At 34.2% G+C, this 22,826-nt stretch overlaps 1 long non-coding RNA gene across 2 annotated transcripts; it reads left to right on the forward strand.

Annotated features, from left to right (window-relative positions):
* The first annotated feature begins 1,017 nt into the window (after positions 1 to 1,017).
* LOC141710545 (uncharacterized) lies at positions 1,018 to 16,575 on the forward strand. Of its 2 annotated transcripts, XR_012570962.1 has the most exons (5): positions 1,018 to 1,102; positions 1,197 to 1,369; positions 2,255 to 2,406; positions 16,195 to 16,330; positions 16,540 to 16,575. It is a non-coding gene; the product is annotated as an uncharacterized LOC141710545 (long non-coding RNA). The 2 variants fall into 2 exon arrangements; XR_012570961.1 differs by lacking the exon at positions 16,540 to 16,575 and having other exon boundaries at positions 16,195 to 16,496.
* The last annotated feature ends 6,251 nt before the right edge of the window (positions 16,576 to 22,826 follow it).

Raw genomic sequence — 22,826 nt, forward strand, 5'->3', positions numbered from 1 at the left:
CACTAGTTAGTTGTACTAGTCAAACTGATGCTTGACTTTTAAAATTTCAAACCAAATAAAATTAGTTTGATATGAAATTTTGATTATATCACTAATATATATATATATATGTATTGATATCCATACAGTTGGATCGTTGAAAAATATTTTTATAATAATCGAAACACTAATTCAGGATTAACCACCAGTTAGCTAACTAGTCAAACTCATACTTGACTGTTAAAATGGCAAACCAAATAAAATTATTTTGATATGAAGTTTTGGTTATATAACTAATATATATATATATATATATATATATATATATTTACATCCGTACGGTTTGATTATTCATAAATATTTTTAAAAAAATTGAAACATCAATATGGGACTAAACACGGATAAGTAACACTAGTTAAATCATTGGTTGACTGTTAAAATAGCAAATCAAATAAATTAATGTTTTTCTGAAAATTTTGTCATATCACCAATATACACAGTTTTTGACATCCGTACGGTTCGATTACGGTTCGATCATTTATAAATATTTTTAAAAACCAAAATATTGATAGAGAACTTGACACTGGTAAGTAGTTTTAGTTGAATCACTAAAATATATACATCTTTTGTTTTTTAAGTATCTAATCATATAGATGTCAATATTTTATTTTTTTAAGTAATATTTTGTTTTACTAAATTAATAATATGTTGTAATTTTAATGTAAAAGAAAAAATTAAGTATTACTTTGAGTCCTATATAAATAAATAATATAAAAGTGATAAATACATTTTTAAATAAATAAAATCTTATAGATAAATGAGTTAGATATTTAAATATTATTTAAGATATTTTATTTAATATATTTATATAAATTTTAAAATACAGGTAAATTATAAATGGCCCTCATTATTTCATTTTTTCACGGGTCGCCTATTCATTTCTTCACTTAATAGTGTTTTTGATTAACCCCTCTTTGTCTCTCTCGCTCTTCCAACTCCCTCTCTCTCCAAACTCTTATTCTCTCCCTCTCGTTACTTTAAGTATAGATCTAGTCAGGGAGTCTTCAAATTAATTGATTTCGGCTTATGTGCTTGTGTGTCAAATTTGAAAGCTTTAATTAAGGTTTCTTCAAATTAGGGTTCTAGATTTCAATTAGGGTTCAAATCAAAGTTTCTCTACTTAAACTCGACTTATTATGTTCTCTCTTTCATTTCAGGTCCTCTTCAGTTGATTTTCAGGGAAGTGGAGGAGGGGGATTGTCTGATGGGAAGTTGAGGAGTTTGTTGATGGGAGTTGAGAAGTTGAGAAAACAAGGAAGGCCTCAAGAAGATGAACAAATGGATTCTAGATTTGACTTGAGATCTCAAGATTTTGAGATCCATGACAATGGTATTTTACACACACAAAAAATATTTTTTGTTTCTGTGATTTGTGGATTTTTAACTTTATGAAATAATGGTATTTAAGTGTTTTTTTGTCTGATTTATATGGCTTGATATAAGTGGAAAGTGTGGTAGTATCAATGACGACAAAATAACAACTAGATCGATGAAGTGGAAAGTGTGTTGTATTGTATAACCCGTAGAACAGGTAGCTTGCTTTGCTTTTATATGACTAACAGGTAGAAGTGGAAAGTGTGGTAGTATCAATAATTTCAAGTTTTTGACCGAGTAATCGATGATGGGAGCATACTAAATGTTACTCCTATAAGATAAAGCAATCTATGAAATAACAAGTTTAATATAAATGCAGTGGTGCTGATTTTTAGTCACAAGTTTAATATCAAAGTATGAGTCCTATATAGAATTGATCTGTATTTTAAAATTTAATTGTTGTTATTAAGGAGAGTTTGCTAAGAGTAGAAATTTGCTCTTATTAGATCGGAATAGTTGCTGAAGCAAATTGAATAAGGGTTTTAATATGCCACATTTCTCTATCTCTATGTGTATATATGTACATGTAATTGTGCTAATTCTAATTGTCTAGCAGTGAAGTTATATTGTTGCGTAGAGTATGGTTTATTAGCCATTTGCTGGTTTTTAGATAGGAATTTAATGCTAGCAGTAAAGTTCGGGTTTTGATGTGGGGGTTCATCCATTGCATCAAATTCAAATATTTCTGAAAAGTTCACGCCAGAAATTTAATCAGATAACAAGGCTAATAATGTTAAACTAGTCGAGGAATAGGATATTAAGTTCCATGCTTGAGACATTTTCTTTTCCCCTGCATCAATTCGATGTAACACCAGAGTAACATGCCAATTGTTGAAAACAGAAACCAGAAACATACCGTTCCACAGAGGATCAGATTTCTGGAACTTGATTGAGCTGGTTTTAGTCCTACCATTGCAGCTAAACACTATATAAACATCAGAGAACCCAGTTGACTCAACAGTGGCCAAGTTGTTCCCTTCAAGCAAGGCAACGGTTAGTAACCACCCTTCCCCCTGTGCTTTAACTCCATGGTCACTGCCTATGTTTTTTTAATTATGAAATGATGAGATAAGTTAACAGTTGAAGATTGAAGCAACAACACAATAAATTGTATGGCTAAATACAAACAAATATTATCTAGTTGGATTGGATGAGAAGTAGTAGGAATCAATAAGAACGTAGAAAGTACAAAAATATGTATCTCTTGATTTAATTTAGGTTAGAAATGCAAAATCTAGATATGTATAGCATGTTGGCAGTACCAACCTCAAATTATCAGTATCATCCCACAGTTAAATATATAAGAGACTGTACTTACTAAATCACCTCGTTCTTAGCAGGAGAGTAAATATTTTACTTCAAATTAATTGCAAAATTGACTTGAAGAACATACATACTTTAGATAAATACCTCTCTTAACCCTGGCATGCATAAAACATGATACAAGTGCCAGCACCTGTTGACCTTGAAGAACTAATATAAAACATGCAATAACTTCCCCAACAGAATCTGGCAAGTCCAACCCAACAAATTCAAGCCCTTGAATTGTGTTAGATATAAAGACTCGTGTATTTTTGAATTATTTAAAAATATGGTTATGGAAATTACTAAATAAATAAAATATGTGTACTGGTTTTGATCGCTATCTGTTGTTTGATTATTATCTAGGTGTGATTTATGGTGTACCGGGTTGTCAGCGGGATTAATTATGGAGTTGTATTGATTTATTTCTAATTTCAAAAGTGGATTTAGTGTAAATTTATTTGCATAAATATTTGGAATATCTCAAAAATTGTTTTTATGGTTTTATAATTACATTAATTATTTTTAGGGTTTTATAAAACTGAGAAATCTATATTTTATTAATAATTTATTTTTAAACGATTTTCTGATTATATTTAATTATAAAATCTGTAATTAATTCCAGAATTCTTCAAAAATTATGAAACTCATATTTATTTAATTTTGAAATATTTCGAGAATTTTAAAATTATCTTGGAAATTTTCGGGATTAATTTCACCGACGTGTCAATTCGTTTAATTGCTCAAAACGGGTATAAACTGCCTTTCAGAAATTATTTTAAAATTACAAAATTTATGTTTTTGTAAACATCGGGATATTTGTAATATTTTAAGACTATTTTCGTGATTTTCTGAATTTTTTTTAAGTACAGCTTGGTTCGTTAATTGTGAAATGCGGATACGAGTTGCATTTCAAAAATGTTTTAAAAATTATGAAAATTTTATTTTATTAGTTTGGGGATTTTTCTTAGCTTATTTTGGTTTTATATCAATCAATAATTATTCGTAAAGTGATACGTTAAAATATTAAAATGTTCAGAATCGTGCTTGCAATTCAGAGAAAGAGACACGTGTCCAATTAATAGGACACGCGGCTTTGTATTCGGCAAAGGTAGAAGAGTATTGTTCTGTTTTTTTTAACAAAACATGAATTTCTTTACTTTTTCTACCCTTTTCTCCATTAAAGGGCAGATACATACATATATGTATAACCTCCTTCTTGCTGTACCTTTTCGATTCTCCTCTCGGTGATGAATCGCCGGCTATTGTTTCTTTTTCTGATGCTATGCCGCCGTCCCTGGTTATTCCGGCGACTAGTCGTCCTTTTCTTCCTTCCCATGTGCGTGTTCATTCGCGGGTGTGTGTTACATGTATATATACATTGTATATACTATTTTTAATTCGTTGGTGTGTGAGGATTGTGTTTTGTGTTTGTGTTTTCCGGCTAGTTGCCGGCTATTGCTGTGGTTCCAGTTACTGGGTGTGTTGTGCGTGCGTTTGCACGCGCCTGTGTGGAAATTATTTAATTATATAATTTGTTTGGTTTTCTGCAGAAATTATTGATGGGTTTCGTGAAATTAAATAATTATTCGATGTAAAATTATTGGATAATCGGTGGAATCGGCCTGGACACCTGAATTATTCGGGCACCGACTGATTCTGCCGCCGTCAGCGATGAACATCGATGAGTTGACGGTGGACGGTGATGAATTTATTCTGAGTCCTAATTTTTATAAAATAAATAAATGTAAAATGTGAATAATAATTAATAATAGTATTGAATTGGTGACTGGGAAATTAGGGATGTTGGTTATTGTGATTATGGATGGTTATGATGAATTGACGTCGATGATGGGTCGACGGGTAGTCCGATAAACAAAGGGAACGCTGTTCGATTTCCGGGAAATTGAACTCCATAAATACGGAAACGTATCCGACGATTATCGGGATGTCGAATGGTTATATAGATATATATCTGTGATCTATATGGAACTTGATTGCACGATATGATGAAATGATTTGCTAAAATCCATAACCCTGATTTTGTGAAATTACAAGTATACGTATTTTCGGAAAGCGAACACCAAACCGATTTCTCGAGAATTTGAACCCTGACTGTTGGGTGTGTTGTTATATTATAATAATCCATATAATTACGAGTCGGGTTTGAATACCGTTGAGTAAAAATTAGTATTGAGGATATGTCAAGCATACCTAGACGTCTAACATAGGGTATTTCGACCCTATAGGTTATAGTCGGGAACACTGAAAGTGGATGATGGACTAAAGATAACCTAGCAATCAGTCGACGATCCCAGTAGAGTTTTAACAGAAAGACCTGAGTGTCGAAGTCGAATCCAATGAGATCTAGTGGTTGGACGTTAGAGCCTGAGCAGCAGAGTCGGCTCAGAGTTGATCAGTAATAGTTGTAAAGCCTTGTAAGGCTACTTCTGAACTTTTCTTCAAGATATATTGCAAATATATTTTTGAACTGTTTCATAACATGTCGCTACTATTCAAAATAACCCAAGTTTTATATAACAAGTAATATAAACAATTTACCCTTGAACCCTGATCTTTCTTGATCTTAAGCCATAAGCCTTATTCTTTGTAAAACCATCTTTTGTTGATCCTCAGACACTAAACCATACAAATATAATACTACTCTTCAAAGGTATAACTACCAAACACCAAACACTGAAAGAAAATGATTTGAAAATACAGAAACTTTTATACTCCAATCATTCTTTATAACATCAAAGAACCATATCCTGAAAAATCATTTCTGGTCTAATACATGACCCTTGTACAAACTGAAAACCGTTTCATATACATACCCTGATATACCCTTGAGATATCCATGAGTTTCCTTATGTTTTTATTCAAGTGTTTAACCATCATTGATTATGATCTTGTTTTATCGAATTATATTGTTTATCATATTGAATTGCTTTAGGATTGGATATTTTTATATATGTGGACCAGATTCATGGTCAGACCATACCAATGGTCAAGCTAGGCCAATGTGTGCCTTGGATCCAGTAATTAGAGCAGTGCTGTGTGCTTGCTCGGGTTAGTGCGTGACTGATCAGCAGCCTAACCTTAGTTTTTAAAACTTAAAATGAATATCCAATTCTAATGAATAGTTAAAAAGAAACTTGATTCCTTTGAATCATCTCATTTGATCATGGTTTAACCTCAGTTATCGTTATCATGACTTGCTGAGCTAGATAGCTCACCCTTGCGATTCTTTTATATATTTTACAGTTAAAAAGAATATGGATGATAGTGAAGTTCCTCAGTCCAAAGTGCGGGCTAAGGTTCCAGTCGAGTTGGATCGAGCTAGCAGAAGTTTCATGCAGTAAAGAGATAGTCAGATTGTAAGAATGATTTTATTTTCAATTATAAGTTAAATTAGTTGGGATTTGGTACGATGTAATAATTAAGGTTGTGGCTTGATTTCATACTTTAACCTGTTGCGATCCGTGGTTTTGTGAAGCAGGGTCATTATAAATAATATTTCTTATACAGGTTGATATATTGTGTTTGTGTTGTGGACCCCAAACTTCTGACCCGGGTTTGGAGGGCGCCACAGGTTGGTATCAGAGCTACAGGTTATAAGTCACTGAAACAAGCCTAGATTGTCGGGATTGGGTAGAGGGTTAGGATTAGGAATAGGAAACAGAAAGATAAGACGTCGTGAGGACGAGTGCGACTATATAGTAGGTCTCCAGCACGGTTCGTGTTTCGATTCGGGATTCTTATCTTGCGACGTGATTTCCAGATAACGGCAATGGAGGATCTTGATTTCCCGGTATCAATTGATCATTTGGAGCTTTCCGTTTGAGGATCGTCATCTTCTTTTAGATTTGATTTGTACTTTGTTCCTCCACCAGTATTAATGGTAGTACCTTTTGTTATAACGGTTGCACTTCTTCAAGCTATTCTACGCTAATTTTCCGCCTCTTGATGCGAGATTACCTATTCAAGAACTTCCATCTGTTCATTTTTGTCTTACTGGACATTCGGCTGTGAGCATATCTCTTTAGTTTACCCTATATCCTGTTCTATACCCCCAGTTTAAAAATTTTCCTATGAAGCGATTGTATCTATGAGGAGGGATTCGAGAGTTATAGTACCTGGTGAGCGCTTGAAATATAAATAAAGGTGAGAAGAAGTTTAGAGAAAAAAAAGAAGAGATTTAAATGTTTCAGAGGATAGCTGTTATCGGGTTAAAAGAAGTCATTAGTGACTAAGCCACCCGTGAATAATAATGGGATGAACTAGATGAATTTTGAACGAATAAGAGAGAAAAGTATAAACCTGGGATTTTTATGAAATTAAATGATGGTGTTATGATAAATGTGATATGTAAAGTAGTGATGTGATACGAGTAAACTTTGTTCTATGAAATAGACTTGTGGACTATTGGATAGTCTGTTCCATTTAGCTACTGTAACGATAATGTCGGGAGTATTACCAGTATGGGAGCTTTGATGTGAAACTACGAATAAGATAATGTGCGACAACAATTAAAGTTTTGTCGATTAAGGAAGGTAAGTGGACACGATGAAGGACAAAAGGTAGATTGAAGTGAATGGACCTTTATATGATCGTTCCATGAGTTTGGTACCTTGTTATAGGTCGGAAGGATAACAACTCATATAGTAGAGACAACCAGGTTTGTGATTTTCCAAACTTTTTAAAACAAGTTTTCGAAAAAAAAGATTTTTCTTTACAAATTTCTAGAAGCCTTTTTGAATAAAATGATTTTTAAACATTGGTTGTCGAGTTACTACTTGAGTTTCTTGTTTGTTAGAAAGCCTGGATTACCTGGAAAGATGCTGTTTCAGACCTAGTATTGCTAATTCCAAGAACAAAGTAACCTGCGATTATGAAGAAGTTGATTATTCCTAACAGTAAGGTGCAAGTATTGTTTGATAAAATTTAAAATAGAATCAGCGTACGGAGTAACTATACATTCAATTATTAGGACTATCAGAGTTCGAAGAATTCATTGATTTAGCAGAAGTCGGAGCGTGATCGCAGAAGATTGGAAAGATTTCTAGACCTCTCTAAAAGCAGAATATTATTAACAAAAGGGTCGTTATATCGTATGGTTCGTGGTTATTCTAAATTAAAAGAGGAAGCTCGAAGTTATCAGATAAGAACGCCATTATGATCGAGTTGTTAAAGTATTATACGTGTAGGTGCGACGTTACAGACGCGAGGCTTGACAAGTAAGAATCTACCATAATGCTTAGTTGCAAAGACATTTTATCATACTTCTAAAGTGGTTATATGATATAATTGGGAAATGATCGAGCAAGCTCGAAATATGAACACAAGTGAAATGGGGATGGTGACCAATGGTATCATTTTTGTCTTCAACATTACAGTGTATATTCCTTTTTAATTCCTAAAAATGTATGAACTTCTTTTCTTAATTCTTTATGATGATATTAGAAAGAAAGATATTCCATTCCTTTCAAATTTATTGGCTTCCCTCAAATTTTGCTTTCTGATTGGGACAAACAGTGTTATGGTAAGACACTTTGTCAGAATGACGAAGAGTCGGGTGGGACGCCACCTAATCATGTGTTGTATGCCATATGGTATGAAAGACTGGCCATCTTAAGTACCAATTTGGTTGTCTCATTCATATTCAAATCCTTGTTTCTTCTTTCTTTTCAACTTTCAATTTTGTTGAATTGTGAATCCTTCTAGTTGCTTCGTTGTATTGTCGTTCTTTGCAAGAGGTTTTCAAGCAGAAATCAACGTATCCTGAATTAAGCGGATGAAATTCCATCTACGTTTTCTGCTTGGGAAGGAAATAAGGGCACCTGGCGAGAATTACAAATTACTAGTCCCACTGAAGAATCCGCTAAGAATCAAGGGAATCTACTCCAATAAGGAATATGTTTTCGAGAACGAGAATACGCGATTTTCCGATGAAATATGTTGTACGGAATACGGACATGATGATATGGATAATCAAGGTGAATACCTTATATGTTAAAGTATTAAAAGATGTGAGAGAAACTTAATTGTTTATCTCTCAAGGTTTTGTAGATGAGATGAATTACCCTGTTGAATTGATAAGATTGTGATTAAATGACTAGCAAGTCAAGAACGTGTAGTTGTTAAAGTAAGTAAGTACCAATGGTGAAATTGAAATTCCTGGCAATAAGTTGTGAAGAATTGATATCCTGGGAGGTAAGAGGATTTGATATTATTCTAAGGAATGGATTGACTACTAAAGCGTGATGTCCAGATAGACCGTCGTGACGAAAAGATAATTCTGAGGATGCCAAATGAGAAGGTGAGGAGGTTCAGAAGATAAAAGAAGGTAACAAATTTGCTAATGATAATTACGGTGATCAAGATATGAGCATTATGGTGAATGTGGAATACATAAAAGTCGGAAGCAAACAAAGTATGAAGATTTTTATAAGTAATTAAGGAATTTCAAGATATGTTTTTGGATGAGTTATCAACATTTCCTTCGGATATAGAAATTGAGTTCGTGACTGATTTAGCACCTGAAATGAAGCCAGTGTCCAAGGCTTCGCACAGAATGGCGCCAGTTAATGTGAAGGAGTTAGCAAAGTAAATGCAAGAAATGCTAGAAGGAGAAGCGATTAGACCTGGTGTACCCCATGAGGTGCACCGGTACTAACTGTGAATAAGAAAATGGAAGTATGAGATTATGCGTCGACTAGCAAGAGCTCAACAAGTTTACTATCAAGAGCAAGTATCTATTACCTTGACCCAATGATTTGTTTGATCAAACGAAGGAAGTAAAATACTTTTATAAGACTGATTTAAGACTTGATATTTCACAAATTGAAGATTAAACCTATGGATGTATCAAGGATAATTTTCATAACTAAGTACTGTTCTCATGTTGTCATCTATATTAACCAATATACCAGTAATATTTGAACTAGATGGACAACACCTTTAAGGAATATCCGAGTAAGCTATAGTTGTGATACTTAAAGTCAACGGAGGACCATGCGAAGCATTTAATGATAACTGGGAAGTTGGAGAAGAAAGAAGTTGTATAAAATATAGTTCTTAGCATAAATAGTCAATGTAGAAAAGATCGAAAGAGATTCAGCAGAAGTTAAAGTTACTATGAATGAAAAGAGACCAGAAACACTCACAAAAGTACGAAGTTTATATGAAGTAAAGAAGGGTAAAGAAAGTTTTACAGGGTTAAGTGAAAGAATGGTTACAGCACCTGTTTTATCATTAAAAATATATATATATATATATATATCAAGGAGGTTTGGTAGTGTATATTAATGCTTCTCATTAGGAACTAGGATGTGTGTTGATGCAGCACAATAGAGTTATTGTATATGCATCCAAACAACCGAAACCTTATTAGCAGAAGTATCCTACCGATAATTTGGGATTAACAGTAATAATATTCATTTTGAAGGATTTGGGAAACATGATATGTATGGAGAAAGGTGTAAGATCTATACGGGCCATAAGAGGTTGAAGTATGTGTTCACGAGGAAAAGCAAAGATAGAGGAAAGTAATAACGGACATAGAAACTATACCAGAGGAATTAACTATAGAATTCTGAAAGTTGGAATTGAAAGCTAAAATTCATAATCCAAAAGGAAGAAGATGGATAGTGTAACCTTTCAATTGAATTTGTGAAGGGAAAAATAAGATGTCAAGAGAGAATAATGGATTACGATGTTAGTAGTTAGAAAACAAAAATTTATACGCCCAGGAGAACGATCACGATATCTCCAGATTTTCTTCCAGCACTTGGATGCTACAAGTAGAAGAATTAAGAAATGAGATCCCACAGGGAATTCACAATATTAAGTATTTAAGTTATTGAAGAGATGTCAAGATATATGGAAGTTTAAAGAAAAATAGTGATAAACAAGTATAAAAAGGAAATTTCAAGATAGATCAGGAGGTGTTGGATAGGTCAAAGAGTTAAAAACGAAATATTGGAACGCCTAGTGGATAAAGCAGATCCAGGAAGTGACTTTACAAGAGGCGAATCGTAAAGTGGGAGTTTAACAAAACAACGAATAAGAATAAGTGACCCCTATAAAGAATTAATTTCCTACGAGACCTAATTCAATCAATCTATTATATCTCGAGGAATAACTTAAGATCCAACCTAAGAAAATTTCAGAGATTACGATTAAGGTGAGTTAAGAGCATTGCGAGCTCGGGTGATATTATGTGAAATGATGAGTGCATCAGGTGATTATAAGGAATTAAGGAACGTGGTGTATAAGGAGTGCTTGGATAAGCAAACTGTATTTATTGATAACATCCTCAGCTACTCAAAGAATAAGAAAGTCTGTGTGGAATGCCCAAGAATTTCTCTCCAAGGATCAGAAGGAAAGTAACTATGCGTTGAGTCTTCAAGAATGAAATTTTGACAAGGGTTAACAAGAGATTCTGAATTAATCCATTAACAACTACCTAAATAAAACTGTATGGTAATGGATGCATTATGCCGACAGGGAAGATTGGATGTAATTAAGACCACCGAGGAGCTAATAGACGAATTGGAAAGAGTGGAATCTGGAGTTTAAATACTTAAAGGTGATAATACGTGAATATATGAGACTACTTTTCAGCCTTAATTGATGAAAAAGAATAAGAGATGCTTAAACGTTTAGAAACCAAGTTAAAAAAAAAACATCGTCTAACATTCTTATGTGGAGAGTCAAAGTACATAAATGATTTAGGAAATGTAAGATATGTGGAGAGGTGAAGTTTTAAGGAAAGACTGGAATGATCATTTATCAGCAATGTCAGTTTTGGAATGCCCCTGTATCAAGCTTCGTGAGAATGCAAGTGTAGGTTCCCATTTCTATTAGAATAAAGTGGGAGAAAGAAATTTGTTAAACCCTAAGTTATTAAATCCTAAGTTAAATCGGCACCCCAAGAGCGTAGTTCTATTGGTTAAAACAGCTCGGAGTAGACAAAGAAAGAAGGCGAGATTGTATCGAGAGAGAAAAGGAGTATAGAAATAGGACCAGTAGTGTTAGCACAAGTTTCTTCTTGACAGAGACTGGATAAGTTTGAGTAAAAAGGGACAGGTTAAGTCCTAAAATTAGTAAACCATTCGAAGTGTTGATAAATATAGATAAAGATGCCTATGAGTTGATGTGACCGTCACAACAGTGTGTACAAATAGTGTGTTCTGCGTGTCAATGTTAAAGTGATAAGTGTCTGATTCGAACCAAGTGATTGATCAGGATCCAATGGGCTCTGGTCCAAGTCTGTAAAGCATATAGTAATCGATCCAAATTTTTGATCGTTAAAGGCAAATCCTTGGAAATGAGGATATATCTATAATAAGTATGTTTGAAATCCTCGAGTAGAAGAGTCTACCTGGAAACTAAAGTCAGATATGCTTAACAAATATCCTCACTTATTTAGTTAAACCAGATTCTAAGGACAGAATCTTTTTAAGGGGGAAAGGATATAACGACTCGTGTATTTTTAAATTATTTAAAAATATGGTTATGGAAATTACTAAATAAATAAAATATGTGTACTGGTTTTGATCGCTATCTGTTGTTTGATTATTATCTAGGTGTGATTTATGGTGTACCGGGTTGTCCGCGGGATTAACTATGGAGTTGTATTGATTTATTTCTAATTTCAAAAGTGGATTTATTGTAAATTTATTTGCATAAATATTTGGAATGTCTCTAAAATTGTTTTTATGGTTTTATAATTACATTAATTATTTTTAGGGTTTTATAAAACTGAGAAATCAATATTTTATTAATTATTTATCTTTAAACGATTTTCTGATTATATTTAATTGTAAAATCTGTAATTAATTCCAGAATTCTTCGAAAATTATGAAACTCATATTTATTTAAGTTTGAAATATTTCAAGAATTTTAAAATTATCTTGGAAATTTTCGGGATTAATTTCACCGACATGTCGATTCGTTTAATTGCTAAAAACGAGTATAAACTGCCTTTCAAAAATTATTTTAAAATTACGAAATTTATGTTTTTGTAAACTTCGGGATATTTGTAATATTTTAAGACTATTTTCGTGATTTTTTGAATTTCTTTTAAGTACAGCTTGGTTCGTTAATTGTGAAATACGGATACGAGTTGCATTTCAAAAATGTTTTAAAAATTATGAAAATTTTATTTTATTAGTTTGGGTATTTTTCTTAGCTTATTTTTCTTTTATATCAATCAATAATTATTGGTAACGTGATACGTTAAAATATTAAAATGTTCGGAATCGTGCTTGCAATTCAATGAAAGAGACACGTGTCCAATTAATAGGACACGCGGCTTTGTATTCGGCAAAGGCAGAAGAGTATTGTTCTATTTTTTTTAACAAAACATGAATTTCTTTACTTTTTCTACCCTTTTCTCCATTAAAGGGTAGATACATACATATATGTATAACCTCCTTCTTCCTGTACCTTTTCGATTCTCCTCTCGGTGATGAATCGCCGGCTATTGTTTCTTTTTCTGATGTTATGCCGCCGTCCCTGGTTATTCCGGCGACTGGTCGTCCTTTTCTTCCTTCCCCTGTGCGTGTTCTTTCGCGGGTGTGTATTACATGTATATATACGTTGTATATACTGTGTGTGGCCTGTGTTTAATTCGTTGGTGTGTGAGGATTGTGTTTTGTGTTTGTGTTTTCTGGCTGGTTGCTGGCTATTGTTGTGGTTCCGGTTACTGGGTGTGTTGTGCGTGCGTTTGCACGCGCCTATGTGGAAATTATTTAATTATATAATTTGTTTGCTTTTCTACAGAAATTATTGATGGGTTTCGTGAAATTAAATAATTATTCGATGCAAAATTATTGGATAATCGGTGGAATCAGCCTGGACACCTGAATTATTCGGGCACCGACTGATTCTGCCGCTGTCAGCGATGAACATCGTTGAGTTGACGGTGGACGGTGATGAATTTATTCTGAGTCCTAATTTTTAAAAAATAAATAAATGTAAAATGTGAATAATAATTAATAATAGTATTGAATTGGTGACTGGGAAATTAGGGATGTTGGTTATTGTGATTATGGATGGTTGTGATGAAATGACGTCGATGATGGGTCGACGGGTAGTCCGATAAACAAAGGGAACGCTGTCCGATTTCCGGGAAATTGAACTCCGTAAATACGGAAACGTATCCGATGATTATCACGATGTCAAATGGTTATATAGATATATATATGTGATCTATATGGAACTTGATTGCACGATGTGATGAAATGATTTGCTAAAATCCATAACCCTGATTTTGTGAAATTACAAGTATACGTATTTTCGGAAAGCGAACACCAGACCGATTTCTCGAGAATGTGAACCCTGACTGTTGGGTGTGTTGTTATATTATAATCCATATAATTACGAGTCGGGTTTGAATACCGTTGAGTAAAAATTAGTATTGAGGATATGTCAAGCATACCTAGACGTCTAACATAGGGTATTTCGACCCTATAGGTTATAGTCGGGAACACTGAAAGTGGATGATAGACTAAAGATAACCTAGCAATCAGTCGACGATCCCAATAGAGTTTCAACAGAAAGATCTGAGTGTCGAAGTCGAATCCAATGAGATCTAGTGGTTGGACGTTAGAGCCTGAGCAGCAGAGTCGGCTCAGAGTTGATCAGTAATAGTTGTAAAGCCTTGTAAGGCAAGTACTTCTGAACTTTTCTTCAAGATATATTGCAAATATATTTTTGAACTGTTTCATAACATGTCGCTACTATTCAAAATAACCCATGTTTTATATAACAAGTGATATAAAGAATTTACCCTTGAACCCTGATCTTTCTTGATCTTGAGCCATAAGCCTTATTCTTTGTAAAACCATCTTTTGTTGATCCTCAAACACTAAACCATACAAATATAATACTACTCTTCAAAGGAATAACTACCAAACACCAAACACTGAAAGAAAATGATTTGAAAACACAGAAACTTTTATACTCCAATCATTCTTTATAACATCAAAGAACCATATCCTAAAAAATCATTTCTGGTCTAATACCTGACCCTTCTACAAATTGAAAACCGTTTCATATACATACCCTGATATACCCTTGAGATATCCATGAGTTTCCTTATGTTTTTATTCAAGTGTTTAACCATCATTGATTATGATCTTGTTTTATTGAATTATATTGTTTATCATATTGAATTGCTTTCGGATTGGATAGTTTTTATATATGTGGACCAGATTCGTGGTCAGACCATACCAATGGTCAAGCTAGGCCAATGTGTGCCTTGGATCCAGTAATTAGAGCAGTGTTGTGTGCTTGCTCGGGTTAGTGCGTGACTGATCAGCAGCCTAACCTTAGTTTTTAGAACTTAAAATGAATATCCAATTCTAATGAATAGTTAAAAAGAAACTTGATTCCTTTGAATCATCTCATTTGATCATGGTTTAACCTCAGTTATCGTTATCATGACTTGTTGAGCTAGATATCTCACCCTTGCAATTCTTTTATATATTTTACAGTTGAAAAGAATATGGATGATAGTGAAGTTCCTCAGTCCAAAGTGCAGGCTAAGGTTCCAGTCGAGTTGGATCGAGCTAGCAGAAGTTTCATGCAGTAAAGAGATAGTCAGATTGTAAGAATGATTTTATTTTCAATTATAAGTTAAATTAGTTGGGATTTGGTACGATGTAATAATTAAGGTTGTGGCTTGATTTCATACTTTAACCTGTTGCGATCCGTGGTTTTGTGAAGCAGGGTCATTATAAATAATATTTTTTATATAGGTTGATATATTGTGTTTGTGTTGTGGACCCCAAACTTCTGACCCGGGTTTGGAGGGCGCCACATTAGATATGGTTAAGCATAGGTGCAAAAGCAGATAAAACCCCATAAAAATGGTAGATGTTGTCGTAAAATTAGCAAAACACTGGATACCCAGTTTCGAGAGTCCGACTGTGGCTCCACCTGTAGTGATGCTAAAACTTGTTCCTTGTCAGAAGCAATGTCCATAGGATCAACTAAGCGTACATTTTGAGCCAACAAAGTAGCATGCTGCTCAACACATTCTCTTACACCTTGTCTTGCCCCATTTTCTATCATACCTCGCATCATATATCGTGCTCTGCAAAAGTTAAATTGGGTTTTATAAGCGGTCTTGTCCCTAAAGCGAAATCTATGTCATTTGAAAGGATTTTATTTCGTGCTACCGGGGGTAATGTGTACTTGAAGCAGGCTGTTGTCGGGCACCCAATCATTGATCCTGTTTCTGGGGAAAAGGTTGATACCTCTGGATTTTGTTGATTATATTCACTTGAGATGATGTAGTGAAAACTGAAAAGTTTATTTCGTAGAGAAATTGCTTAACATATATGTAGTCCTTTCATTAACTATTCAGTTTTTTTTACCTATAATTGTTATTGCTTGCATCATTTTTTATATACATACGAGTCGTATATAATAATATTGACTTCCTGATGGTGAAATATCATTCAGGTTGAGAAAAATATATTTGCGGTCTTCGTCTCCGAGGAAAAGAAAAGAATAAAATCCTAAAAATATGTGAAGCTTTTGGAGCAAATCATTATTCTTTTAGTGAGGACTAGCTAAGCAAGCTCAAATTATAACTGAGGTATTCATAGTGCTCCGTTTCATGCTTATGTATCACTCCTTGTACATTGTTGGAACTGCTATGTCAAGTTGAAGGGGTCTTTTTCACCTAGGCAGCTGTTGCCCATATTTCTGTCTATTAACACTGAAGTTCCCCTCTTTTCTTTACTTTCATTGTCGTGCTTTACTTAAGTCGTGCACAATTTTCGCTTAATATTTTATTATCGATAGAAAGCCGATAAGCGTAAGAAGATACATGCTTTCAAGAGGAAAAATGCATAGCAACAATTTCAGATTACCAAAGGCCGAGCTAAGATGGTTTGTTTTGAATCCATTTATCATTGTTTTAATAGCTACATTGAACAACTCCTGATCACCCTATGTTCTAATAAGATTTACTATTTTAAGCAATTTTTTTGTATATGGGGGTATATGTGGCTTTACAGTTATGTAGTGACCTAAGGCAGGCATCAATAACAGAAATTTGGTGCCTATGTCATGCAAATGTTGCAATTTGGTAAAAGTTCTCATGCAAATGCTGCAATTTGGTATATGTGGGTATATGTTATTCAAATATTGCACTCAATAACAGAAACTTTTACAAAAACTTCTCAAGCTCCTCCAAATCGATAACCTTGCTCCATAGAGCTCTAAGGCAGGCACTCAATTTCATCAAAGGTACTGCAACCTCATCCTTTATAGTTTTTTTGATGGCAAACTGCAACAAGTAGTGGAGTATCGGCAGTTTAGTGTTTTCCAACACTGAACAAAAGATCTCCTTCTCTTTGTTCGACAAGTCAAAGATTGTTGCTCGTATTTCATGGTGTGCTCCATCTTCTGATAGAACAGGATGGAGGGGTTTTCTAATTCCCATTTCTTGTAAATCTTTACGAGCGGCAACATGATCTTTTGTCTTGCCACTTATATTGAGTAAAGTGCCCAATATGTTATCGCAAAGATTTTTTTCTATATGCATGGCGTCAAGGTTAAGTCGAAGTGGATTATGCTTCCAATAAGGTAAATAAAAAAAATTGACTTCTTTTTAAAAGGGCCCTCAGTTTTACTCTTTGCCTTTTTGTTCTGCAGGCCGAATTGGTTTACATACCCAGACAACAACTCTTCAATGTCAGTTCCCGTTAAAACTGAAGGACACTGCCCCATTTCAATTGTGCCATTAAACCTTTTAGTATCTATTCTCCACTTGTGTGCAGAAGGAAGAAACTTTTGGTGGTTCATATAGCACATTTTCTTGCTATGCTTTAAATAAAGTGATGAAGTTTCATAATGGCAGACAGGACACCTAGTTTGCCTTTTATGCTCCAGCCGGACAACATAGCATATCCCGGGAAATCGCTAATAGTCCATAGCACTCTAGCACGTAAATTAAAATCTTCATCAGCCAAGGCATCATAAGTATTACCGCCGACCTCCCATAATTCTTTTAACTCGGCAATTAAAGGTTGCATGAACACATTAATACTATTCTTTGGTGAATCTAGACCAGATATTAGTGTCGAAAGAATTAGAATTTCTTGTTTCATGCATAGCCAAGGTGGGAGGTTGCAATTGACCAATACAATTGGCCAGGTACTGTGACTTAGGTTCATTGAACGATAGGGGTTGAATCCATCTGAGGCTACTCCTAAACTAACATTCCAATTTTCAAATGAAAAATCAGGATAGTCAGTATCTATCATCTTCCAAGCCTCTGTATCAGCCGGATGTCTTACTTTTCCATCCTGTTGATGTCCCACATCGTGCCATTTCATTAGTTTCGAATATTCCTTGCATATATATAGCCTCTGCAATCTCGGCTTTAGAGGGAAGTACCTCATCACATTAGCTGGCACTTTGTGCATAACCTGCCCCGGATCACTAGCATCATTGCCTTTTTTTCCGGTAACACCCACCTAGAAACACCACAATTATCGCATTTTTCTTTGTCTTTATTTTCTCCCCAGTACAACATGCAATTATTTCGGCATGCATGTATTTTTTCATAGTGTAAGCCTAAATCTTTGATCATATTTTTTGCAGCATTCAAAGACAAAGGTATTTGGGCATCAGGAAAGGCGTCTCTTATTAACTCCAGCAATTCCCCAAAGGCGGACTCGGAAATTCCATGAGCACACTTTAAATGATAAAGTTTGATCAGGAAACTTAACCGAGAGAATTTAGTGGATCCGGGGTATAGTGGTTATTTACCCTCCCTAACATGGCCATAAAACTTTCTAGCCTCTGCATTTGTTAGACTTTCATAGTCATTTTCTAAATCTCGAAACTTTTTACCTGTACAATTGAACATTTCTAAATTATCTTCGAAATCCATCCCCGTCCCCGAATCCATGGAGTCAGTACTACCGTCTACTTTGGTATGTGATACCTCGCAAATCCATTTCATATGTAGTGGAGAAAGGCCACTACATATGAGATGATCATAGATAACTGTTTGAGTGTGCCAATAACGGTTGACATATACTTTGCAGGGGCACTTCATTTCTTCTCCTTTAGCATGAATTGGAAATAAATTTTCCAAAAATGCCTTTATCCCTCGTACATATTCTTTACTAGATTTTGGAAATCCCATCCAGCTACTATAATCATCTTCCATTAGTACACTGTATAATATAGCCAGCGAAGTTAAAAGATTATAAGTCTACCTAAAAAAGCCCGTGTAATCCTCTCTGTGCACTATACTGCAGTGATACTAGATAAACTAATAATTTCCTACATCTCATTCCCTATTTTTATCCATGCTTTCATTTTTATTAAATTTTTTACTTCAATTTACAACATATTAAACACAGACACATATTAAAATATTAAATAAGCAGGGATAAATACATAAAATCAAAAATAAAGTTCAATTAGAGGTTACCTTGGTCCAAAATTGAAACCACAAAGCAGCTCTGAACCCTAATTGCTAGCTCCAATCGAAACCCTAAAATTCTGAAACCCTAATTGCACGCCCTAACTCCGTTGCAGAGAACCCGAACCACCGAAATGTTGCTGAGAACCACCTAAATGTTGTTGAAAAACCACAAAGTTTCCTGATCAAACTTTATCATTTAAAGTGTACTCATGGAATTTCTGAGTCTGCCTTTGGGGAATTGCTGGAGTTAATAAGAGACGCCTTTCCTGATACCCAAATACCTTTGTCTTTGAATGCTGCAAAAAATATGATCAAGGATTTAGGCTTATACTATGAAAAAATACATGCATGCCGAAATAATTGCATGTTATACTGGGGAGAAAATAAAGACAAAGAAAAATGCGATAATTGTTGTGTTTCTAGGTGGGTGTTACCGGAAAATAAAGGCAATGATGCTAGTGATCCGGGGCAGGTTATACACAAAGTGCCAGCTAATGTGATGAGGTACTTCCCTCCAAAGCCGAGATTGCAGAGGCTATACATGTGCAAGGAATATTCAAAACTAATGAAATGGCACGATGTGGGACGTCAACAGGATGGAAAAGTAAGACATCCGGCTGATACAGAGGCTTGGAAGATGATATATGCTGATTATCCTGATTTTTCATTAGAAAATCGGAATGTTAGTTTAGGAGTAGCCTCAGATGGATTCAACCCCTATCGTTCAATGAACCTAAGTCACAGTACCTGGCCAATTGTATTGGTCAATTACAACCTCCCACCTTGGCTATGCATGAAACAAGAAAATCTAATTCTTTCGACACTAATATCTGGTCCAGATTCACCAAAGAATAGTATTGATGTGTTCATGCAACCTTTAATTGCCGAGTTAAAAGAATTATGGGAGGTCGGCGTTAATACTTATGATGTCTTGGCTGATGAAGATTTTAATTTACGTGCTAGAGTGCTATGGACTATTAGCGATTTCCCGGGATATGCTATGTTGTCCGGCTGGAGCACAAAAGGCAAACTAGGGTGTCCTGTCTGCCATTATGAAACTTCATCACTTTATTTGAAACATAGCAAGAAAATGTGCTATATGAACCACCGAAAGTTTCTTCCTTCTGCACACAAGTAGAGAATGGATACTAAAAGGTTTAATGGCGCAATTGAAATGGGGCAGTGTCCTTCAATTTTAACGGGAACTGACATTGAAGAGTTGTTGTCTGGGTATGTAAACCAATTCGGCCTGCAGAACAAAAAGGCAAAGAGTAAAACTGAGGGCCCTTTTAAAAAGAAGTCAATTTTTTTTATTTACCTTATTGGAAGCATAATCCACTTCGATATAACCTTGACACCATGCACATAGAAAAAAATGTTTGCGATAACATATTGGGCACTTTACTCAATATAAGTGGCAAGACAAAAGATCATGTTGCCGCTCGTAAAGATTTACAAGAAATGGGAATTAGAAAACCCCTCCATCCTGTTCTATCAGAAGATGGAGCACACCATGAAATACGAGCAGCAATCTTTGACTTGTCGAACAAAGAGAAGGAGATCTTTTCTTCAGTATTGGAAAACACTAAACTGTCGTACGGTTGTGCCTCCAACATAGGGAGAAATGTACGTGCACATAAAGGAGAGGAAAGTAGTGGGGTATCAGAGCCATGATGCTCAATTCATACTCCACTACTTGTTGCAGTTTGCCATCAAAAAAACTACAAAGGCTGAGGTTGCAGTACCTTTGATGAAATTGAGTGCCTGCCTTAGAGCTCTATGGAGCAAGGTTATCGATTTGGGGGAGCTTGAGAAGTTTTTGTAAAAGTTTCTGTTATTGAGTGCCTATGTCATGCAAATGCTGCAATTTGATAAAAGTTTATGTTATTCGGTATCAAGTTAATTGCACTTTACAGATATTATATATTTTTTAATGCAGGGTACTAGAATTGACAACGCACCATTGAATGGCAATAACTTCCGAAGCAACAATGATGAAGATGAAGATAAAGATGTTGATCGTTACTCCCTCCATTAACTACAGTAATTTTATTTTAATTAGTTATATCTACTGTGTTAATCAGCAACCTGATTTGTAAGATAATCAAGTTGTGCTTGTAAACTGAATTTGGTTTGTGGGTGTTCGTAAATTGAATTTTAATTTGCTATCTACTTTTGATTGTGAATTAGTACAGATTTACGGTATAACTAATGTAAATTTTAGAGTTTGTTTTGAGTTTGCGATTGCATAAGATTTTGGCAGGTTAAGAATTTTAATTGGAAGCCGAAAATGGCCGGATACTGAAAATTTAGTTTTTTGTTATTCTGGAAAAGCAAACTTACGACGGTTGTTCTTCAATAAGTTTAATAAAGAGTTTCATTCCTTGAATGTAATAGTTTGAAAACATTTAGATAATAAGTTCGCCCCGTAAAATGAGAATTTAAAGACCATGTTTACTTTTAAGAAAATAACATATATGTGTGCACCTATCAGTTATTCAGGAAGTTTAATCTAGGAGCCATAAATAAATCGTGTGACCATATACCATTATACAATAATTTTATATATATCGCTCTTTGTGGGGTGAAGGTCCCACAAAATTATTTTTTCTACCTGGGAATGAACCCTAATGCTCACTTTAGTATATCTACCTTTTTTTGGAAGTCAAAAAATATTATTATCCAAATTCTCCTGACTTAATATTAATTTACATACCTCATTAGCTATATTGCTTCCTGCACAAATCTTCTAGAGTTTCACATTTACCCTAGGTTATTTCATTTGTACCCTTAAGTTTGAAAATATCGTTCCCATAGAACAACTTCCCATATCCTTACTACAATTACATCTCCAAAATAAGTAAATCTCCAGTTCCACGTCACTATACGAGCATGTCGGACTTACGAAATACGACACTGACCTTTGTGGAAAGTAAAAGCTCTTATAGGAAAAATTCCCGTATAGAGTTGCCATAAAAATATTTCAACATTTAGCGGGAATGGGATCTTAACTTTTCATATGAAATAACGATCAAAGATTATTTCAATTTTTAATCTTCAAAATCCCAATTTATTATTATTTATTATTAAAATATACCTCTTTTCATGCTAATAGTTTAGTGATTATATACATTTTATTTTAAGAAGTGTTCTTGATTATCAGTTTTGAGAAAAGAAAATTTACCCAATTTTATCCCGTAGTTATTTAGTAACATGTCTGTTTTTTATAAAACACACATGTACAGATACTTTATGTGATGGTTTCGAGCATCTAATACAATGAAAAAATCTCTCTACAAAAATGAGAATATATATGTTAATAAATATTAACAATTTTATCATATACATATTAGGAGTTCAAAGTCATACAGTTCACCTGGTATCATCTTATCGTAATCTACGCTCCTTCGTATCTGTCTTAATACTCGTTTTTTGAAGGATTGATGATGTATTAGTACCAGAAAACTTTATTTTTCCCTCTATTTTTCATACTCTAAAAAATTGATAGGGTTTGATAGAACTTGTTGCTTAAAATCTGTATATATTAAGGAGAGAAAAAAAATAGTTTTTTTATTCTAATACAATCCGAATCAATACAAATCTAAATTAAATTTATTACTAATTAAGTTTAACTCTAGAAATAAAT

The sequence above is a fragment of the Apium graveolens genome, chromosome 3 (assembly GCF_009905375.1).
Source record: "Apium graveolens cultivar Ventura chromosome 3, ASM990537v1, whole genome shotgun sequence".
Classification (NCBI taxonomy): Eukaryota; Viridiplantae; Streptophyta; class Magnoliopsida; order Apiales; family Apiaceae; genus Apium; species Apium graveolens.